This window comes from Somniosus microcephalus, chromosome 3, assembly GCF_052327205.1.
Source record: "Somniosus microcephalus isolate GS21.2 chromosome 3, FLI_Smic_1.0, whole genome shotgun sequence".
Taxonomy (NCBI): domain Eukaryota; kingdom Metazoa; phylum Chordata; class Chondrichthyes; order Squaliformes; family Somniosidae; genus Somniosus; species Somniosus microcephalus.
In genome coordinates, this window is record NC_140989.1 from 89269401 (window position 1) to 89277899 (window position 8499).

The window sequence follows — 8499 nt, forward strand, 5'->3', positions numbered from 1 at the left end:
TTGGGCCACGGATGTAGAACGCGTTGGAGTTTATTGTACAGCAAATGAGGTACCAGATGATAAGAAAGCAATAACCTTATTAAACTCAATGGGTGCGAAGACGTACGGGTTATTGAGGCACCTTGTAACACCAGATAAACCGGCGGATCAGACTTTCGCGAATATTGTTACTATCCTGCAAGAACATTTAAACCCCACGCCGCTGCTGATAGCGGAACGATTTAAATTTTACAGAAGAACGCAGCTGAAAGAGGAAAGCAACGCTGAATTCTTAATTGAACTGCACAAGCTATCAAAGTACTGTCAGTTTGGTACAGGACTAGCAGACGCTCTGAGAGATAAATTTGTGTGTGGATTACTAAAAGAAGGAACTCAAAAGCGACTGCTAGAGGAAAAGGACCTTACACTTGATAAAGCTGTCACCATTGCAGCATCGCACGAGGCCACAGCAAGAGGCACCGCAGAAATACAGCTAAGGTCATCGGAACTCAGCACCAATCGAATGGCATTGGGTGCAGTAAAGTGTTATCGTTGTGGAAGGACAACGCACGATCAGAACCAGTGCTGGTTCAAAAATCAGGAATGCAGAAAATGTGGCAGGCTAGGTCACATAGCTAAAGTATGCCGGTCAGGAAAGAAGACCAGCAACAAAAAGTCACCGCAGGAAAAGTGCAAAAAGGTTGTGGTAAACCACTGTTTGTATTCCTGTTTGTCCTGTTTGTATTCCACTGTGTACATGCCTGGACATGCCTCGGCTGACTCCTCCCACAGGTCCTAGTATAAAGGTGACTGCTCCCCAGCCCTTAGTATCATGGACCGGTCGACCACGCGAGGCAGACCTCCATTCTGTTGTTAATAAAAGCCTTTAGTTACTCTTCTAACTCTCAGTCTTTTATGAGTAATTGATAGCGCATCAATTTTATTAACAACATTTTTATAATGGAGAAGATCCTCACACCAGCATGCCTGGACTTAAATCATCGGGAGGCGGACTCATCCACCAAGTTTACTCACTGGCTTAAGTGTTTCGAAAAATTCCTGACCGCCTCCGAAGCAATCAAATCGGACGAGGACAAACTGGATGTCCTGACCTCCAAAGTGAACCACCGAGTGTACTCGGTCATCCAAGACGCGACCTCGTACGCGGACGCTATCAAGCTCCTCAAGGACCAGTACACGCGCCCAGTGAACGAAGTGTACGCCAGGCACCTCCTGGGGAGTCGTAAACAACAACCTGGGGAATCGACCGTGGAATACCTTCAGGCACTGTCTGTGCTTGGCCGGGCCTGTGGTTGTAAGGATGTAAAGGCCGCCGTGTACACAGAGGAACTTATCCGGGACGCCTTTGTAGCGGGCCACAGATCCAATTACACCCGACAGCGACTGTTGGAGCAGAGTAACCTCGACCTCAACAAGGCCTCTGAACTCGCACTATCGTTGGATGCAGCCTACCAGGGCATGGATGCCTACTCCTCTGCACCATGGACGCCGCGGGGAATGACAGCCTGGGACACGGTAGGACCGCCTCATAGCGCCGTGCCACCCCAGCCACACCCCAACAACGGCCCAACTACCGCAGCAGTGTCCCAAGGCCAGACAGCAGTGCCCCAAGGCCAGAAATGCTACTTCTGTGGCCAGGCAAAACACCCCAGAGCGCGCTGCCCGGCGAAAAACGCGATCTGCTCGGGCTGCGGGAAGAAGGGACACTACGCTAGCATCTGCAGGGCCAAAGCCACCCCGAACCCCAGCAGTGCCGCGTGTGGGCCATGCGGGCCGCCATCTTGGACCTCCCCGGCCATGTGCGAATCACCGGTACAGCAGCCATTTTGGACGCCTCCAGCCACATGGGGATCATGGACGCCGCCATCTTGGACGACAGCCGGGACGTAGCAGGCCCCCGACACCGCCTCATCTGATACCCGCAGCGACACACCGACCCCTACGCTGGCATCCGTTACACTGGACCAAGCGAGACCGCACCAACTGGCCAGTTCCACAATGGACATTAAGGTAAATGGTCACGATACAATCTGCCTTTTTGACTCTGGGAGCACGGAGAGCTTCATCCACCCCGACACGGTGCGGCGTTGCTCTCTCCCAGTCCTGCCTGCGCAACAGCGGATTTCTATGGCCTCCGAGTCCCAGTCGGCGGACATCGGCGGCTACTGCATGGTGACACTCGTAGTAGACGGGACCGTGTACGATCATTTTAAACTTCTGGTCCTGCCTGACCTCTGCGCTGCCGTCCTGCTGGGGTTAGATTTTCAGTGCCACCTTAAAAGTGTTACGATGGCGTACGGTGGACCCCTACCCCCACTCACAGTCCGCAGCCAGCAGCTTCCAAACTGCCCGCCGCGCACCAGGTGCAACCTCTCCACACTCAGAGTCACCCCCCCCCAACTGTTTGCTAACCTCACCCCCGACTGTAAGCCCATCGCCACAAAGAGCAGGCGATACAGTGCCGGGGACAGGGTTTTCATTAAAACCGAAGTGGAGCGGCTCCTGAAAGAAGGGATTATTGAGGGCAGCACCAGCCCCTGGCGAGCCCAGGTTGTGGTCGTTAAGACCGGCGAGAAGCAGCGCCTGGTCATCGACTACAGCCAGACAATAAATCGCTACACCCTGCTGGACGCCTACCCACTCCCCCGTATAGCTGATATGGTCAACCAGATCGCGCAGTACCGCGTCTTCTCGACCATTGACCTGAAATCAGCATACCACCAGCTCCCCATCCGCCCTGAGGACCGCCAGTACACTGCCTTTGAGGCAAACGGCCGCCTCTATCACTTCCTTAGGGTTCCCTTTGGCGTCACCAACGGGGTCTCCGTCTTCCAAAGGGAGATGGACCGGATGGTTGATCAAAATGCGTTGCAGGCCACTTTCCCATATCTGGACAATGTGACCATCTGCGGCCGTGACTTGCAGGACCATAACGCAAACCTCGAAAAATTCCTCCGCACCGCCCAACTCCTAAACCTGACATATAACAAGGAGAAGTGCATATTCCGCACAAACCGCCTCGCCGTCCTTGGCTGTGTTGTGGAACACGGAGTCATCGGCCCCGACCCCGACCGGATGCGTCCCCTTATGGAACTTCCACTGCCCCACTGCCTCAAGGCCCTGAAGAGGTGCCTAGGGTTTTTCTCCTATTACGCCCAGTGGGTCCCCTACTATGCGGACAAGGCCCGTCCGCTGATCAAGTCCACCTCTTTTCCCTTGACGGCAGAGGCCCGCTTAGCCTTCCACCGTATCAAGGAGGACATTGCCAAAGCCACCATGCACGCAGTGGACGAATCCATCCCCTTCCAGGTGGAAAGCGACGCGTCTGACTTTGCCCTGGCCGCTACCCTCAATCAGGCGGGGAGACCCGTGGCCTTCTTTTCACGAACCCTCCAAGGCCCGGAGACCAGACACTCCGCTGTTGAGAAGGAGGCCCAGGCGATTGTGGAGGCTGTGCATCATTGGAGGCACTACCTGGCCGGAAAACGATTTACCCTGCTCACTGACCAGCGTTCAGTTGCTTTTATGTTTAACAACAAGCAGAGGGGCAAAATCAAAAATGACAAGATCTTGAGGTGGAGAATCGAACTTTCCACCTACAACTACGAGATCTTGTACCGGCCCGGGAAGCTAAATGAACCCCCGGATGCGCTATCGCGTGGCACCTGCGCCAGCACGCAGATCGATAGACTGCGGGCCCTCCACAATGACCTCTGCCACCCGGGGGTCACCAGGTTCTTCCACTTCATCAAGGCCCGCAACCTGCCTTACTCTATTGAGGAGGTCAGGACCATGACCAGGAACTGCCAAGTCTGCGCTGAGTGCAAACCGCACTTTTATAGACCAGACAGGGCCCACCTGATAAAAGCCACTCGCCCCTTCGAGCGCCTGAGCGTCGATTTTAAAGGGCCTCTCCCCTCCTCCGACCGCAATGTGTACTTCCTCAATATTATTGATGAGTACTCCCGTTTCCCGTTCGCCTTCCCCTGCCCGGACATGACCAGTGCCACGGTCATTAAATGTCTGAACAACCTCTTCACCCTGTTTGGCTTCCCCAGCTATATCCATAGCGACCGGGGCTCATCGTTTATGAGCGACGAACTCCGTCAGTACCTGCTAACTAGGGGTACTGCCACAAGCAGGACCACCAGTTACAACCCCCGGGGGAACGGACAGGTGGAAAGAGAAAATGCGACAGTTTGGAAGGCCGTCCTGCTAGCCTTAAAGTCTAGGGGCCTTCCAACCTCCCGCTGGCAGGATGTGCTCCCCGATGCGCTCCACTCTATTCGGTCACTGCTCTGCACTGCCACTAACGCCACCCCTCATGAGAAAATGTTTGTCTTCCCAAGGAAGTCCACATCGGGGACATCGCTACCGCCATGGCTGACGTCCCCAGGGCCGGTCCTACTGAGAAGACACGTGAGGACCCATAAAACGGACCCCCTGGTCGAGAGGGTCGACCTCCTCCACGCCAACCCCCAGTATGCTTACATCGCATACCCGGACGGGCGGGAGGACACAGTCTCCATAAGAGACCTTGCACCCTCGGGGGCCGCAGTAACCCACTACCCACTACCACCCCCCCCCACGATCCGATATCCAGCCCCAGCAGACGGCAAGCCTGGGCCCCGCGACCCGCTCGACATCTACGAGGACAACACGCCTGTGCCACAGCCTACGCTGGACTCGACGCCGGAAACTTCACTACCCCTGCCGTCGCCACGCAGATCACAGCGGCAGACAAGACCTCCGGAGAGACTCCAATACACTAACTTTTAATACACTTCACCCCGCCGGACTCAATTTTAAACAAGGGGTGAATGTGGTAAACCACTGTTTGTATTCCTGTTTGTCCTGTTTGTATTCCACTGTGTACATGCCTGGACATGCCTCGGCTGACTCCTCCCACAGGTCCTAGTATAAAGGTGACTGCTCCCCAGCCCTTAGTATCATGGACCGGTCGACCACGCGAGGCAGACCTCCATTCTGTTGTTAATAAAAGCCTTTAGTTACTCTTCTAACTCTCAGTCTTTTATGAGTAATTGATAGCGCATCAAAGGTACACAAGGTGACAGAGAACAGTTCGGATGAACAGAAGACGGATTCAGACTCCAGCAGTAAGGAACTGGGTTGTCTAAGAATACATAATGTGGGTAACACAGCAGACAACCAAACTATCTGGGTCACACTTCAGATAGCAGGAGTCCAAGTGAAGATGGAATTGGACACTGGATCGGCATTGACGGTCATGAATAAGCAAGATTACAAAAGGTTATTTCCACACATTCCCCTAAGGGATACGGAGATTGTATTGAAAACATACATGGGGCAAAGAGTATACCCCATCGGAAAGATAAAGGTAAAGGTGGCCCACAAGGGTAAAGAAAGCCGAGGAATGGACTTATATGTGTTACCTGAGGGAGGTCCACCACTACTGGGACGGGAATGGATCAGGAGAATAAATATGGACTGGCATTCCTTAAAAGCACTAACTGTAGATTCCGGTAAAAAGGACGATGTCAAACCTAAACGACTGTCCAGAATATTGGACGATGCTAAAGAGGTGTTCCAGCAGGGACTGGGAACACTGAAAGGAATTACGGCAAACATCAAGGTTGAAGAACATGCAAACCCGAAATTATTCAAAGCTAGACCGGTACCTTATGCAATACGACCTGCTGTGGAAGCTGAGCTGGAGGGACTAGAACGTTCCGGAGTACTGTCAAAGGTGGACTGGAGTGAATGGGCTACGCCCATTGTTCCCGTCATGAAGCGTTCATCGAGTAACAAGCTGGGGGAACCGGGGAAGGTTCGCATCTGTGGTGATTTCAAGATCACTGTTAATCCGGTGCTTCACACGGTGCAATATCCGCTTCCACGGATTGAGGATACCTTCGCTTCGTTGTCTGGCTGCTCATTCAAAACTGAGATGAGGAGAAACTTCTTCACTCAGAGGGTGGTAGGTTTGTGGAATTTGCTGCCCCAGAAAGCTGTGGAAGCTACATCATTAAATAAATTTAAAACAGAAATAGATAGTTTCCTAGAAGTAAAGGGAATAAAGGGTTACGGGGAGCGGGCAGGAAATTGGACATGAGTCTGGGTTCGGAATGGTCATGGCCCTGTGGGTAGTGGAGCGGGCCCAGGGGCCGTGTAGCCTTGTTCTGCTCCTACTGTGTTCTAATTCTGTTAGATTTCAGGAGATGGTTTTATTCCTGTTCCTGGCTGGGGTGGAGATCGCCTTTACAGAAGGTAAGTACTGTAGAAAATATAGGGACAGAGTGATCTCCTGGAAGAATTTCGATCGCCTAGATGGGTCGGAGAGGAATTTCCCAGATTTTTTTCTCCCAAATTGGCCATTGGGTCTTTATCTGGTTTTTCGCCTCTCCCGGGAGATCACATGGGTTCGGGTGGATGCAGAGTGATAGAAGATTTGAGGTTAGGATCAGATCAGCCATGATCTTATTGAATGGTGGAGCAGGCTCGAGGGGCCGATTGGCCTACTCCTGCTCCTATTTCTTATGTTCTTATGTTCTTATGTAAACACTTCACCAAGATAGACCTGGCGCAGGCGTACTTACAGATGGAAATTGATGAAGCGTCACGCCAGTATCTCACGATCAACACGCATAAGGGCTTATATCGGTATAATAGACTGGTTTTTGGAGTGGCATCGGCTCCAGCGATTTGGCAAAGGGCCATGGAGCAGGTATTACAGGGAATTCCAGGCACACAATGCTACCTGGACGACATTCTGATTACAGGAGATGATGATGAGGAACACCTTACAAATTTGGAACAGGTGCTCACCAGATTGAAAGAATATGGACTTCGAGTTAATCGCCAGAAATGTGAGTTCTTTCAGAAGCAAATCTCGTACTGTGGTCACGTCATTGACCAGGAAGGGCTTCACAAGTCACCTGACAAGATCGAAGCTGTTGTGAAGGCTCCCGCTCCGGAAAATGTATCCCAGTTGAGGTCGTTCCTAGGGTTGATTAACTATTACCATAAGTTTCTGCCAAATTTATCCACGGTGCTACACCCGCTGAATGCTCTTTTGCAGAAGGGAGTGCCATGGAAGTGGAGCGAGGACTGTAAGCGGGCCTTTCACAAAAGCAAGGCATTGATCACCTCTAAGGAAGTGTTGGCTCACTTTAACCCAACGCTGCCTATTCGTTTAGCTTGTGATGCTTCTCCATATGGTATTGGGGCAGTGCTCTCACATAAGTTGCCAAATAGCTTGGAAAGACCAGTCGCGTTCGCATCCAGATCATTGACCTCCGCTGAGCGCAACTATGCTCAGATAGATAGGGAGGCTCTCAGCCTCGTGTGGGGAGTAAAAAAATTTAATCATTACCTGCAAGGGCAAAAGTTTACGCTGCTGACAGACCACCAGCCGTTGGTTTCCATTTTTAACCCTAAGAAGGGTGTTTCGGTGATGACAGCGCAGAGGCTCCAGAGATGGTCCCTTTTCCTAGGGGCACATCAATATCAGATCGAATTCAAAGGTACAAAGCAACATGGTAATGCTGATGGGCTGTCGCGCCTGCCACTACCTACAGCGGAAGAGGCACCGACAGTTGACCCTGTTGAGTTATTTCACTCGACCATCATCGAATGTTTACCAGTCACCAATGCAAGTATTGAGAGAGAAACCAGGAACGACCCGACGCTGTCTCGGGTCTACGAATTGACAGTGAAGGGATGGCCAGCTCATGGTGAACCACTGTTACCGGCATTCTCAGCCAGACGAGAACAGCTGTCCGTCTGTCAAGGAACATTGATGTATGGAACAAGGGTGATTATTCCTCCTAAATTAAGGGAGAGAGTTCTAAAGGAACTGCATGAAGGTCATCTGGGGGGAGTCAAGATGAAAAGCCTTGCTAGGGCTTATGTGTGGTGGCCAGGTATCGACCAACAAATAGAGGATCTGACTAAAAGCTGCTCAGGGTGCCAAAAAGTTCAAAATGCACCTCCAATTGCACCGCTGCATCCATGGGAGTGGCCTTCAACCCCATGGCAACGTGTACATATTGACTTCGCAGGTCCATTCATGGACTCCATGTTTTTAATTGCGGTAGACGCACATTCTAAATGGCCAGAAGTGATTAAGATGGCGACCACTACCTCGGAAAAGACGATCGCAGTTCTAAGAATGATATTCGCAAGAAATGGATTGCCAGAACAAATATGTTCAGACAACGGACCGCAGTTCATGTCAGAAGAATTCCAGAAATTCATGAAGAAGAATGGGGTGAAACATTATACCTCTGCCCCATATCATCCGGCTACAAATGGGTTGGCCGAGAGATTTGTACAAACATTCAAAAAGGCGATAAAGGCCACGAGCGAAGACCAGATTCCACTACAACACAAGGTGGACAATTTCCTAATGGCATATCGAAACGCCACTCATGCAGTGACAAATCAAAGCCCTGCCATGATGTTCTATAACAGGAGGTTGCGGTCCAGGTTGGACTTGTTAAAACCAAATGTGCGGAG